Below are 13,633 nucleotides of genomic sequence, written 5' to 3' on the forward strand. Positions count from 1 at the left end.
GTTAAGTGGGTGTTTAAAAGTCCATTCAGTTAGACATTTAGGAAATCACTGGTGACTTTGGCTAGAAAATTTTCATTTCAATGGGGAGTGCAAAAATCAATTAAAGTGATTTAAGAGTAAATGAGTAGCAAGATGAAGCATTTACCAGGGAAAGGGAGGAAGAGAAGTGTTTTATATATATGAGGGGAGTGGTGTCAATGAAGTGAGGCTTGGCAAAGAAAAAGTATTGCTTCGTAATCACCCCTTGGGAAAGTCACTGACTCAGTACCTATCAAAGAATCACTTAGGGCCACCTCTTTGCATAGTTCGGTTGTCTGTTTTCTCAGTCAAAACTCAGCAGCCCAGATCAGGAAAAACAAATAGCTGGATTAAGTCAAGATTGAAGCTTTGTTGTGCCAATATAGCAAGAATAAAGGGGCCTAGGGATTTTGAAGAAGCTTGCAAGGGTTCTTAAAGTTGTGCATTATGAACTCTAAGATGGAGGGTGAAGAAAATAAAGGTACAATGTTGGTAAGTATTTCCAAATTAAAAAGAGTAATTGAAGGACTAGACTTCTAGCCTGAATACCAACTATTCTGAGAACTAAGGTTCCTCAGAGTAGTGATGATAAGATGCTGTGGTCAGAGAATGGTAAGCTGGTACTAAGGTGGGACATTTAGGATAATGATAAAGTCCAAGAGTGGCTGTATGAATGGGTTCCAGGATACACTGGAATTGAGGTCCTGCATAGTGAAGCTAGCTTCTTCTGTGTTTGTCACTACAGGTATTGAAGTGTCCATACTAATGACACAAGATGGAGTAGACAGGAAGACTCTGAGCAGGATGACCTGGAACTCAAGGGAGAAAGGGCTTTTTGCACAAGAGTGAAAAACAGTGGTTTAGAAGAGGCAAAGTATCAGTGAGAATGCAGACAGGACTTACGGGAATCTTACTGGCAGATGAGCAGAAATGTGTGATTTCCATTTGAGAAGGTTATGGGGAGGCGGTGTCTTCCTGCAAAAGAATTTTAGCTAAGGCAAGAAAATGTAGTATAAGTATAAGAAAGCAGAGGAGTCTGTGTTCAGCGGTAAGGGTTTTCCAGAAAGCTCTGGGGAAAGGGAGAAATAGGAAAATTCAGTGGGCAGAAAGCCCAACATCGTATGAAGACAATAGCATAAGGCAGGATAGTTAAGCGGAAGAGTTTGCATTGCAAAAAATAGAGATCATGGGTAAGAAGTGGTTGTGAGAATAATTTTTTCAGATTGAGGCAGCTGGAGACTAGAGCCTGGTAGCATAAGAGGCAGATGAGGATGATGAGATCTAGTCTCATAGATAGACAAGAGTGACCATTGTTCAGGTTTCCAAGATTGTGTTGGAGACAAATTATTCTGTTGCCCAAGGAGTGGGTATGGCTCGTAGGCCTCAGATGCAGCTAGAAAAATCAACTGTATTTTTATTACAATTCTGCTTATTTCTATTTTACATCCTACCCTCTTACACTAGGGGGAAATTATGACCTCAGGGTCACCCCTCTTTACTTTCCCTGAGGTAGATTAATGCTGGGGTGGGTCAGGTTGTAGTTTTGAGTCATCGTCTACTCATGTCCACACAGTTTGCTTCTAAAATGTCCATTATACTCATCACTGTGCAAATCTAGTTGACTTATGAGGTCTTCCCGCAGTCTCAAATCCTAGACATTTTCTCCCTCTGGGACTCTGCTATCCCATCTGAGCTGCCAGGAAGACCATGCAGCCCGAACCTACGAAGTACTTGCAAACTGGCATCCACTCTGAAACAGCCTCACATGTGTGCATAGACACATTTCTCTCCTTTCCCCTGCAGTCTTGCTCCTGCCAGAACATTTTCACGTGTTCCCTAGTTTCTCCTTTGTGTTTCCCATTCTGTTATATACATATACATTACATATACATATTAGAAAAGGGCATGGCAACCTACTCCAGTATTCTTGCCTAGAGAATCCCATGGACAGAGTAGCCTGACAGGCTACAGTCCATAGGGTTGCAAAGAGTCAGAAATGACTGAAGCAACTCAGCATGCATACATATACATATACATATACATATACATATACATATACATATACATATAATACAAATGCTTGAAAGTGCAGAGAACTTATACATCTGAACCACAGAAGGAGCCAGAGATTTGAAGGCTGTCTCTGGGTTGTGCCTTGCAACCCCTCCTTCCCTGATTCAGAGCCAATACCTGCTTGCAAGACAAGCAGGAAAAATGAGTGAGCATTTCGGAATGCTATCCCCCACATTGATTTAACCATCTTGTAAGGAAAAACAGGATGCCCCAAAGAAAAATAAACTTGTTGGCGCCAGGCATGCTAGCTGTAATCTCTGTGTTTCAAAGGGAGGATTGTGTGTGAATGGATCATGATGTACGTCATAATAAATCATCTCACAATATTGCTGTGGGATTTCCCAAGCTCTCAGCATGGTAGTAGGTCTTGTAAGTTCTTCTAGACTAGCCCTGTCCTAGAATCTTCTGTGATAGTGGAACTGATATAGACCTGTACTTTTTATCACATGTGGCTAGTGGGCCCTTGAAACGTGACTAGTTGAAGGAAGTTTTAATTTAAAGGGCTGTGTGTTGCTAATGGCTACCCTACTGGACAGCACAGTTCTAGTATATAAAAATCCTTCAAAACACCAGCTCGTTAGAGCCAGGAATATATCTGCCTTCTTCCCTGCTGTAGCCTCAATGTCTCAAACTGCGTCTGGAACAAAAAAAAAAAAAAAAATAGCTCAGAAAATAGTTGACGCATGAAATAAACCCCTTAATGTAAGGACTAGAAAGAGAGTAAAGTTTTTCTCTGCTTTACACTGTTTTAAAAAGAAGATTTCAATGTAACATAATGGAATTTGAAATTTTTCAATTGAGAGAATGAAAAAGAGTTACATTTGTTAAAAAAGAATGTAAAATTTGGATGAATTAAATGTAGTGATCATGGATTCATACTTCAAACACACACACACACACAGAGAAAGTGAACTCAGCTGGGATCATAGAGTTGATAACTTCCTGCAATATAGCTGAATTTGTATTCAAGAAGAGAATTACAGCCCCATTTAAGAAATATTTATTGAACAAGTCATCATTCTAGACTCTGTGCAGAGATAGAATGTTGGATAGCAGAAGAGAGGACGGAGGGAGCAAGACCAGAAGAAAGGGAGGAAGGGCAGGAGGGCGGTCAGCCCTCAGTTTGTTGTTGAGTGCCCCTGAGGAAGGAAGACAGAGCTGTGTGAGCCTAGTGGTGGGACTGGATGAGACCGGAGCAGAAACCCCTGCCAACTCTGCACTGTGCCACACTGGAGGTGGTTGCCATGCATCCCGTAACAACGGCCCTTTCCAAAGGCGCAGTGTTCTGACCAAACGCACCAAGGCAGATGGCTGATTTGTACTCAGAGCAGAGCAAAGCACATCCCGTCTGATAATGTGGCAGGATTTTAACTGATGTTTATTAACAACTGAAAAACAGACTGACCTCCACACAGGTTAACTATTAGCAGACAGTCCCAGCAAGATTCACATGTTAATTGTTTTTTTCTCAAATGTGACAAGATAAACCTGCAGCCTCAGTAAGGAAGGGGGAAGGGGGGAGGAAAGGTGCTCAAGATCTTTTACAAGATACTATCCAGTGGAGCGTATAGCTTCCTGCCGTTAGATTTCAGACTCTGTCTGGCAAGTGACGTTTGACTGAATTGCTTGGCATTCAGCCAGATATTTGGTATCTAGGATATCAGGCCTGAAGTTAAGATGAGGACATGCTTCACAGAAGACCCCAATATCTTAAGGTCAGATGCAGAATTTTGAGTCTTTGCCGTGATGACACACTCAGTTCAAGTGGATAACATCCACTGATGAGTTAAAACTAGAGGGGGCTATTTCTTAATCTGGGTCATCATGATGTGATAGCAGGATGTCATCCTCACAGTGTAATATAAAAAGGAATAAAGCAGACATCCTGCTATCACATCTTCCAGATTCTAGTTAGAATAGGTTCATTCATTCAGTGACATTTACTGAGCAATTCTGTGTGCCAGACACTGTGCTAGGAGCTGGGGATTAAAAAGAGACATACATTATTGCCTTGGCTTTGAAAAATGTCTAATGGGGATGGCTGACAAGTAAACAAATCAATACATATTTCCATAGAGATGATGTTTAAGGACTTGGCTCAAAGGAAAGAAAATACTTTCATTTGAGGGTGGGCGGGAGTGAGCGGGACATGGTGAAGCAGGGAAAAACAAGGGAGGGCAAAGTACAGCCAGAGAAATTCTCCTGGAGCTAACAGTTAAGCCGGATCATAAAGGGTATTAAGAGTTTCCCAGACAGATCATAAGAGAGCATGCTAGACAGAGGGACCATTGTGCACACAGCTCGAGAGAGAAGACAAGGCATACACGAAGACAGCAGAGCAGTGAGCCTCCCTCCCTGGACTAGTCAGGATTAGTGCCCCCCACAAGGTGCTCCCAAGCCTTCCTTTACCTACCCTGGGTTAATGTATGGCTTTTCTTCTTTCTTATGTGTATCTCCCTGCTGGACTATATGCATTTTGAGAGGGTGAAAGCCACAATTTGTGTGCATCTTTTCCACCATATTTGAGTGAGTGAATGGAGAAGAGGTTAGAAAGGCAGGTTGTGAAGCCTTTGTATGTTAGGCCAAGAAATCTGAATCTTTTCTGATGGGAAATGCACAGTTTACCTTGTGTGGAGCTCATTTCTAAGTTAAAGCTCCAGTTTATGGAATTTGCATGTTGTGACTGTCAAGTGGTGATATTGAGGTTGGGAAATACACAACCATGATACCCATTTCAGGGAAGTTAGATGAGCCATAGAAAAACCTTTTGTTCCAAAATGTGTTTTTAAAAAAGAAGTAGCAAGTTTTGATGGGTCAAAACATCATCCCCTGAATAGGTTAAATCTACTGACTCTTCTCCTCTTGGTGTGAAATATTTGAATCTTTCATCTTAACCTCCCCCACCCACCCACCCACCCACCAAAGTAGCTGAAATCAGCATTCAGGGGAGGAAAGTTAAAATGGGGGCAGGTAATGAAACTGATGGCTCCAGCAGGAAAGGCAGACTTTGAGCAGCCAGAGGGCTTCGTGAGGCGACTCTGTGCCTGGAGGGCAGAGAAAGTGAAATGGGTGTGGGGACATTCAGAAAGAGAGGTGGTGGCAAAAACAGCTATGCCTACCTTGCAGTTTTGCCAAGGGCCCTGGCAGATGCCCGGCTTGCCTCCAAAAACAGTCTTCCATGCTGTCTGCAATAAATTGCTGATGCCTGAATTTAAGTATCAGGACTGCTTGATGTTCTAAAAAGCCTCAGGCTCCCCTAGTTCAGGCTGCAGATGCTGGAGTTCCCCACTCTAGCTTCTCCAGTTCAGTCAGGTTTCTTCTCATCTACAACCTGGCTCTCCCTGTGAGAGGATTAACAGATACAAAGGAGAGGAAGGAAGAGAGAGAGAAGGAGTACGCATTCAGGTACCACCCTCTCTCACCTTCTCCTTTAGTTCATCCTTCGTTTATCTTCAGGTCCATTAAAAGTCTGCTTTCCAGGAAACTCAAGGTTCAAAAAGCCCCAGGAAAGCCAACAGAAGCTAGAATACCCTCAGAGAAGTTTTCTTGTGACCACAGAATCTCCCACCGTTAAGTCTACCGGACTAGTTCTCAACCAGGAGCAATTTCACCGCCACCCCAACTCTCACCCCAGGGGGACATTTAGCGCTGCTTGGGAGTGTCTCTGTGTATCTCAACTCAAAAGATGCTACTGGCATCTAGTGGTAGAGGCCAGGGATGCTACTACACAGGACAGCCTCCTAACCAAAAAAATCATCCAACCTACAATGTCAGTAGTGCTGAGGCTGAGAAAACCTTGTCTATCAGAATCCAAAATTCATTTTTTTAATTGTTGCTTCGCGAAGAAAAATGGCACCAGGTAGGTAGTTGCCATCAACATCTGCAAAGCCCTAAAGGACAGATCTGAGAAGATCCCAGGTCCTCACAACCTGATGCCAGGAACATAGTGTTTTAGGCCCCCATCTGCCATCCCTTACAGAATTTCTCAACAGCTCTCTGCGCTCTGCTCACTCAGTTGATCTTCAGACCAAAGACCAAGTTCGGACATCATGCAATTATGATGTCAGAGTAGTCAACATGATAAGCCACTTTTAGAAAGGCCCCATCTCCTGTTCTTGGGGACCAGTTTTGAATGGAATAAATCTAGCTACCACTGCAATGAAGTATGAGGAAAACCCAGAAGTCTTACCTATAGTTCACAATTCACTAAATATTTTGCTGATCCAGGTAGAGACTAACAAACTTCAAAACTTCCCAAGTTTGTATCTGAGAGATGCCAGTGGTTTTTTAATAGGAAAGCAACATCCTGCATGACTAGAGAAAGTGGCCTGAGTGGCCTTGGAAGTCCCGTGAAATCGTCCCATTCAGCCAGTCTAGCTCATCATCTGGGATGAAGCAGGAAGGAGAACCACACTCCCCGTGAGCAGACTCAGTAGGTACAGCTACTGGCCGACTTAACACCACGGGACCAGATCCAAAACCATTTTTAAATATTTGCTGCAGCCAGTGATTCTCTCCTGAGTAGACCACAGGATCCAGCTTTACAAAATCACAGTCCTTGAAGCAAAGGAATGGAGTCTGTGGCATGCCCTTTTTAATATTCTGAACAAGGGCTTTATAAATAAAATGCCACTGTGAATTGAGTGGTTGCAGTACAGCTCCAGGAAAGCCAGTTGCTGACAAGTACTGCAAAGTCAAGGATGCCACCTGAGGAACATAGCGTTCAGCAGCCAGAGGAACTGTGTACGGCGTATGCGGTTCTATCATACAGCGAGAACTTGAATATACAGGACGGGGACTAAAAGACGAGATTCTTTTCAGTGAATTTAAGATTATAAAACCTGTCAGGAGTCAACACGAGATAACCAAGTGTCGAAGATGTCACCGCTCTTTGAAAAGTGTACAGCAATTGCACTTAAGCAGATCGTACCAAATATAAGGATGCCTGAGTTCTTCATTAACTGTCAAGTGTATTACAAAGGCTGTGTCATGAAGTTCATGGGTTTCTTCTGGCATTTCTAGGCAAAGGGAAGTCAATTAACATTTGCTGAGATCCTGTTACAATGGCTGGCACTGGACCAGGCTCAGGATATTCTGAAACCTGCTGAATCCTGATATACTGTCAGTGTACAAAAAGAGTAGAGATTAAGTAAATTCCTTACGATGCACAGCCAGGTTGGTAGAGGCAGAATTGGAACCCAGACCTGTCTAACGCCTAACTCTGTGCTCTCATCTCTACATTGTAACAGAAGGCTGCTTTCATCTGATTCCACAGCTCTCCTTTCTCCTCCACACCTTGCTCCACTGACTGGACCATAGGTATGCATTTATTTACCTAGAAACTACTTATCAAGTGCCCTGCTTGGCCCTGGAGAGAAAGTGGTGCACAAGAGAGGTTTCATCTTTCCCTTATTGGGAATTACGTTCTCCTGAGGGCAGGTGAGGTAGATAGTAAACAAATAAATACTTTGGGAGTAGTAATAGGTTCCATAAAGAGAAGGTCATGGAGTCATTGGGGTGAGGATTCAGGGTACAATTTTGCATAGAATGGGAAAGACCTTGAAGAGATATTTGTACTGAAATATAAATGATGAAAACCCAGGTGGCAAGAACTGGGGAAAGAACATTCCAAACAGAGGGAGCCATGACATGGTAGGAATGATCTAGTTGTGTTTAACTAGAATCAGAAAGAATGCCTGTGTGACTGGAGTTGAAGATGCAAAGCAGCTCAAGTTTGTATAATACATTTCGGTGGAAATCCTGGGTTTATATGTGTGATTTAATTCTAGGTTGTTGTTCAGTTGGTAAGTCATGTCCGACCTTTTGCAACCACATGAACTGGAGCATGCCAGGCTTCTCTGTCTGTCACTATCTCCCTGAGTTTGCTCAAATTCATGTCCATTGACTCAGTGATGCCATCCAACCATTTCATCCTCTGTTGCCCTCTTCTCCTCCTGCTCTCAATCTTTCCCAGCATCAGGATCTGTTTCCCAGCATCAGAGTCTGTTCTTTGCATCAGGTAGCCGAAGTATTGGAGCTTCAGCTTCAGTTATCAGTCCTTCCAATGAATATTCAGGACTGATTTCCTTTAGGATTGACTGGTTGGATATCCTTGCAGTCCAAGGGACTCTCAAGAGTCTTCTCCAACACCACAGTTCAAAAGCATCAATTCTTCAGCGCTCAGTCTTCTTTATGGTCCACCTCTCACATCCACACATGACTACTGGAAAAACCATAGCTTTAACTATACGGACCTTTGTCGGCACAGTGATATCTCTGCTTTTTAAAACGGTGTCTAGGATTGACATATATCTGTTCTTCCAAGGAACAAGCGTCTTTTAATTTCATGGCTTCAGTCACTGTCTGCATTGATTTCGGAGCCCAAGAAAATGAAATCTGATACTGTTTCACATTTTCCCCATCTATTTGCCATGAAGTGATAGGACCAGATGCCATCATCTTCATTTTTTGAATGTTGAGTTTTAAACCAGCTTTTTCACTCTCCTCTTTCACTGTCATCAAGAGGCTCCCTAGTTCCTCTTCACTTTCTGCCATTAAAGTGGTGTCATCTGCATGTCTGAGATTTGTTATTTCTTCCAGCAATCTTGATTCCAGCTTGTGATTCATCTAGACTGACATTTCACATGATGTACTCTACATATAAGTTAAATAAGCAGGGTGACAATATACAGCCTTGACGTACTCCTTTTCCCATTTGGAACCACTCTGTTGTTCCATATCCAGTACTAACTGTTGCTTCTTATCCTGCATACAGGTTTCTCAGGAAGCAGGTAAGTTAGTCTGGTATTCCCATTCTCTTTAAGAATATTCCATAGTTTGTTGTGATCCATGCAGTCAAAGGCTTTAGCATAGTCAAGGAAGCCAAAGTAAAAAAATTTTTTTAATTCCCTTGCTTTTTCTATGATCCAGCAAAAGTTGGCAATTTGATCTCTGGTTCCTCTGCCTTTTCTAAATCCAGCTTGTACATCTGGAAATTCTAGGTTAGGGACTGGATTTAAGAACAGATCAGCAACTCTGTAATCATTCAGAAACCAGCCCGCCATCATATGCTGATAGGAGGGTGGAGAATCTTCCAGAAACCAGTGGCTTCCAGAATCAAGAAGGAAACCCCCCTTTGGCCTCACTGAAGGGTTCCCTCAACACTGGGATGGTAGTACTGTGGATGCTCTAAAAAAAAACTCATCGTGAATGAATTAGACACCCACATGGAAAACTCACTGTACCTCCCAAGAGGAAATTTACCTGTCTCTGTGAGTGTGTCAGATAGCCTCCATCATCAAAACTGTGAACATCTTAGTAACGTAAACAAGGATACACACTTGTAAATGAGACATGCTCACAGATGGGTCAGAAGATTACAAATTGTGAAGAGACAAATAAAAAATGTTAGCCATGAGAAACCAGCACCATGCACTGGATATAACACAGTCAAGGGGAAAACATCTTCCAGAAGAGTTTGCTGTGTGCATGCAGAGCTCAGTTATGAATGACTTGAGGCACTGTAGCAGGGACAGCCCATGATGGGACCAAGAGCTGGATACTCTGAATCCCAGTTCTGTCACCTCCAAGAGCTCTGTGACCTTGAGCAAGTTGGTGACCCTCTCTGTGCTTCAGTAATCTTAGCAAATTTAGGACAGTAAGGAAGTTTGCCTTGGTGTACCTCTTCCACAGCAACACTATTAAGAAAAAGAGCAGTCATTCCCACATCAGTATACTAAACCCAAGAAATACAGGAGTTCATGCATATTAGTGTTTATGATGAAGCTAAAATCTGCATCTGTGTCAAAGTGTGATGTGTTCAAATAAAACATTAATGAATAATGGCCCTGGTGATGTGCAGATGTGCCAAATTAATGAAATTTGGGGAAAGAATGGAACAAAATTTGCACTTTAAAAGGCACAATATCAAGGACTTCTCAGAGATAAGGTGGTATTAGTGGTAAACAAGGCAAGGGTGAAGTGAAAACGCTTATAGAGTTGAGTCCTATGTAGCAGATGTTCACCAAGCTGTTGCTTAAACCTCCAGTCCCTTGCAGCAGGGAAGCCAGCTCCAAATAGGTGCAGGAGCCTTGAGCCATCCAAACAGCAAGGTGCTTTCCAGCATCCTCTATTCCACTGTGTTCTTTTCAAACAAACCCATTGAAACAGTTATGCCAAAACAAGCTGTCTCAAATAGCATTCCTCTCACTTGAGTGGCACAGTGGTAAAGAATCTGCCTGCCACTGCTGGAAGCACAGGAGACATGGGTTTGACCCCTGGGTCAGGACGATCCCCTGGAGTAGGAAATTGCCACCCACTCCAATATTCTTGGCTGGGAAATCACATGGACAGAGGAGCCTGGTGGGCTATAACCCATGGGGTCACAAAGAGTCAGACATAACTGAGCAACTGAGCAGGCACACACACTCTTTTACAGCAACGCAGAACCAAGGTTCTGTCGCTGCTGATCATCATGAAAACCAACGATCTTCTTTGCCCTATTATGTCTGCCTTCCAGCCAACCTGAAAGTCATTGTGAATAGCTAATGCAATTTCTCATCCATTCATAGATTCAGCAGATGTTTAGAACCTACTGTGTTCCAAGCACTATGGTGGGTGCTGGGGTATAGTAATGAGTAAAACCTAAGTAGGGGCATCAGATATCAAACACAGAATCTCACAAACACTTAATCTTAAGCTCTGGTAAGTGTGTGTTCAAGAAATAGAGGTGATATGAGAACATCAAACAAGGAGACTCAGGGAAAAGCTTTCTGAGGAAGTGACTTTTTGAGTTAAGCTGGCGGCCCATTCTGGTGTTCTTACCTGGAGAATCCCAGGGATGGCAGAGCCTGGTGGGTTGCCATCTATGGGGTTGCAGAGTCAGACACGACTGAAGCAACTTAGCAGCAGCAGCAGCAGCAGCATGCAGAGTAAGTAGGAGTTTGCCAGGCAATGAGCAGGAGAATCCAGGAGTAGTCTTGGACAAGGTCCTGAGTCAAGAAGGAGGTAACTCTTGTCGATAACTGGGAGAAAACCAACATGATAGAAACATAGCATACAAGGGAATATATAGTTTGAAAAAAGCTGAAGAGCAAATGAGGGTCAAGTTGTCTAGGACCTTCTAAGCCAGTGTAAGGATATGAGTTTTTTCTTAGATTTAATGGAAAATTTTTGAAAGGCTTGTTGCAAAATTTAGCTGTATTACTGATTGTGGTTGTGGTGTTATATATATGTGTGTGTGTGTATGCATACTTTTGTAAGTGTGTTTATGTGTCTGTGATGTGAACTGCATGATCTGATCAATCAACATCAATCCAGCGGTTACCATGGGGACTATTGAGGGCTCAACAAGCACCAGATCATGCCGAATAGGAGCACAAACCTGAATTCCAGGTTTTGCCCTCATATGCTGGCTATGAACCCAGCCTCTAGCTGAGCAATGAATTGATTGGTCTTAAACTACATCAGTGGTGATTTGGCTTGGTACCATGGTCTCTGTATTTTGGAAATTTTATCTTGTGATTCAAGGAGTGTTTCTGCCTAGCCTCCTTGCTTGGGGGGCACCACTGGTATTTAATAGGTGGGGTTCAGGGAGGGCCCATGTCCTGCAATGTACAGGACACTCACACAGTCAAGCATTGTTCTCTGTCCCACACAGCTCTCCAGTGTTTCTGCAGGCATTCATGTAGGTGAAAAACCTGGATATGATTATCTGAGCCTAGCTCCATTTTACATTTAAAGACACAATATTTTTGCTTGTTTTTAATAAGCAGTAATTTTTTCCAGGAATGAAACCACTGTGAAAATTGATGGCTCTGGTATTCTGTTTGCTTTGAACCTTTCCCAAGGGTTGTTCCCCCTTTTGAAAAATCAGCTCATCAGTGACAATGCTGCCCATTGTTCTTGAGTCTTCTATTCAGTCTACATTTGTGTCTGTCATTCATGCAGATTCTTCACATAGGTGTGAAGGTATCTTCACATAGGTATCTGCCCACTTCACTGTGGCTTGTGGAATAATCACACCTGAGCATTTATATATCAAAATATTTATTATGTTATAAATCACTTTCCTTTTATTCTCCCTGTATTTTTAAAATTAGAATATTAGGTATTTTTCTGTAATTGTGCATACAGGTAAATTATACCATTGATAAATTTTATTTCAGAACAGTAAAGGAAAAAAATACAAATATTATAAAAAAGAGTTGTTGGATCTGATAAAATTGATAGCAATGAACAAGCTTTTCTGGTGCTTCAAAATACTGTGATTTTAATAATCTACCTACCTACTATCTTTGGATAGTCTCTTGGTAACTTTAATGTGTAGAGAATCTATGTAAAATTTTACTTTGTTAAATAGCCCAGAGAGTTATCAAGGTTGACACCACACGAGAAGTCCCGTGGGTGTCATTTGTCCTGGACATAACATGACGGGACGGACGTTTGGCCTTTGTGGTAGTTGTTGTTCAGTCGCTGAGCCGCATCTGACTCTTTGCGACCCTGTGGACTGCAGCCCTCCAGGCTTCCCTGTCCTTCACTATCTCCCTGAGTTTGCTCACACTCATGTCCATTGAGTCAAGTAATGCCATCCAACCACTTCATCCTCTCTTGCCCCCTTCTCCTCCTGCCCTCAATCTTTCCCAGCATCAGGATCTTTTCCAGTGAGTCTGTTCTTCGCATCAGGTAGTCAAAGTATTGGAGCTTCAGCTTCAGCATCAGTCCTTCCGATGAATATTCAGGACTGATTTCCTTTAGGATTAACTGGTTGGATCTCTTTGCAGTCCAAGGGACTCTCAAGAGTCTTCTCCAACACCCCTGTTCAAAAGAATCAATTCTTCGGCTCTCAGCCTTCTTTATGGTCCAGCTCTCACATCCACACATGACTACTGGAAAAAACATAGCTTTGAGACCTTTGTGGTATTCTTCCCCAAATTCTTTAACTCCAGTCTAATCAGGAGGGGAAAAATATATGACAAAATCAAATTGAGTGATATACTTCAAAGCACCTAACCAGTATTCCTCAAAAGTGTCAAGGTCATAAAAAAAAAAAAAAAAAAAACAAGGGAAAAAAGTAAAAAAACAAGAGGACTGAGAAACTGTCACAAACCAGGAGACTGAGGAGATTTGATGACCAGATGCAACGTAGCGTCCTGGATGGGACCCTGAAAGAGAAAAAAGACATTACTAGAAAATTGATAAAATATTGACCCAAGCCTGAAGTTTAGTTAACAGTAACATCCCAATGTACATCTCTTCATTTCATCAAAAGCACAGTAGTTGTATAAGACTTACACTAGAGGAGACTAGGTCAAGGGTATACAGAAATTCTCTATACCATCTTGGCAACTTTTCTATAAATTTAAAATTATTCAACTTTTTTAGTCCTTTTAAAAAACGTAGGGAGACATTAGGAGTCCCACATTTTAAAAATGTAGTTTTTCTAAAGATATAAAAATGCTCATCATATGAAAAGATAACAATTAAAACAGAAGAAATGTCATATCTTTCTTGGACCCTTATACTCTAGGGTCAATATATGAAG

The 13,633-nt window shown here is 42.2% G+C and overlaps 1 protein-coding gene and 1 long non-coding RNA gene across 2 annotated transcripts in view; one reads left to right on the top strand and one right to left on the bottom strand.

Annotated features, from left to right (window-relative positions):
- Positions 1 to 5,697, bottom strand: part of LOC138988903 (uncharacterized) — a 40,063-nt gene extending 34,366 nt beyond the window's left edge. Inside the window, exon 1 of the long non-coding RNA XR_011465149.1 lies at positions 5,211 to 5,697. This is a non-coding gene — a long non-coding RNA (uncharacterized lncRNA). The remainder of the gene's footprint in view (positions 1 to 5,210) is intronic.
- TRPM3 (transient receptor potential cation channel subfamily M member 3) overlaps positions 1 to 13,633 on the top strand; it is a 297,803-nt gene that overhangs the window by 242,470 nt on the left and 41,700 nt on the right. The gene's annotated exons all lie outside the window — the stretch shown is intronic.

The sequence above is a fragment of the Bos mutus genome, chromosome 8 (genome assembly GCF_027580195.1).
Source record: "Bos mutus isolate GX-2022 chromosome 8, NWIPB_WYAK_1.1, whole genome shotgun sequence".
Taxonomy (NCBI): Eukaryota; Metazoa; Chordata; class Mammalia; order Artiodactyla; family Bovidae; genus Bos; species Bos mutus.